The sequence below is a fragment of the Sphaeroforma arctica genome, assembly GCF_001186125.1.
Source record: "Sphaeroforma arctica JP610 unplaced genomic scaffold supercont1.891, whole genome shotgun sequence".
Classification (NCBI taxonomy): domain Eukaryota; class Ichthyosporea; order Ichthyophonida; genus Sphaeroforma; species Sphaeroforma arctica.
Genome location: NW_014039667.1, coordinates 1 through 1,357, shown reverse-complemented (window position 1 = coordinate 1,357; position 1,357 = coordinate 1).

Here is a 1,357-nt window from a genome sequence, read left to right as displayed (position 1 = left end):
AATTTAAAATATCATGTATCTTGTGTCTGTCCCAGTGGCTAGCCTCCCAGAGCCGCCGTTTTGCCTGCCATTGCTAGTAGCACAGTATGCGGGGGTTAAAAAAAAATAAACAATCAGCGTCGGAAGGGAAAGGTGCACCCAATAGAATGAGTCATGCAGTTCCAGAACAATGCAGTTCCAACTTCCATAGGCCAAATTTGAAATTTAGAATTATATGTACTCCATCAATCCCATCATAGACAATATATATATATAAACATGCGAAGAGCACTGGAGCTGTGGAGCAGCTGTGGAAACTTAGAAACTGAAACTCCGAAAGTTCGGAGGTATTTGTTATAGACTGTAAAGCATTAACGTACATACTAAAGCGTAACTGTAAAATCACTCTTAGAGTAGATAGCAGGGAATCCTTGTTTTAGTATCAGCTTATCCCTTTCCAGTGACTGTCCCTCGTCACGAAATCGCGATGTATTTACAAGATTAACATGCACATGGATAGCGGTGCAGTTGTAATGTCTTCCACTTATAGTTGTTTTAAAATTCTATCCAATAATGTCCGGATTTGAGATGATATTCGGTACTCGGTCCCGAGTCCCGACGCAGAGGCACGGGGATACGATGCAGATAAGGTAGAGAATAAAGGAGCTAACAACTTGAAACGAACAGGTTCGTCGTGTACTTGTTAAGACATACGCGCGGTATACGCAACTGCCCGCACACATAAAAAACTCTCATGTATAAAATAAAGTTAGTACAATGGACTCGTTGCGTTCTAGCCGAAAGCGAGCGTGTTAGTAAATAGTGATAGGAATGTGGATTTGGTTTGAACACTGCCCAGTGAGGTGAACCCTTCGACTCAGTTCAAGATCCCTTTGAGCTGAAATGATTAAACAACAGTGTATTTGAGTCCGAGTAAAAAACAACATTTTCTATGTCGAAATTCTGCAAATGCAACTGTAGTGAGTGAAAATCGTGAATATAAGTCCTTCTGGAACACAACATTTGTTTGAATGTAGGACTAAATCTATTCTTGTATCGATTTCAAAATAAATATTTGAATGTCAAGGTATCTATGATTTAAAAGCAAAAACGAATATATTTCTTCTTCAATAAAAATAACAATAGCAAAATATAACAGTATGTAACAATATACAACAATATATAACAAAATAGAACAATATATAACAATATACTACAGTATTTAACAATATATAACAATATAACAATATAAATGACAACATAACAATATAACAATATAACAATATAACATTATAACAATATATACGCACACACACACACGAATGTATATATATATATACATAAATATATATGTATATATACATATATATATATATAT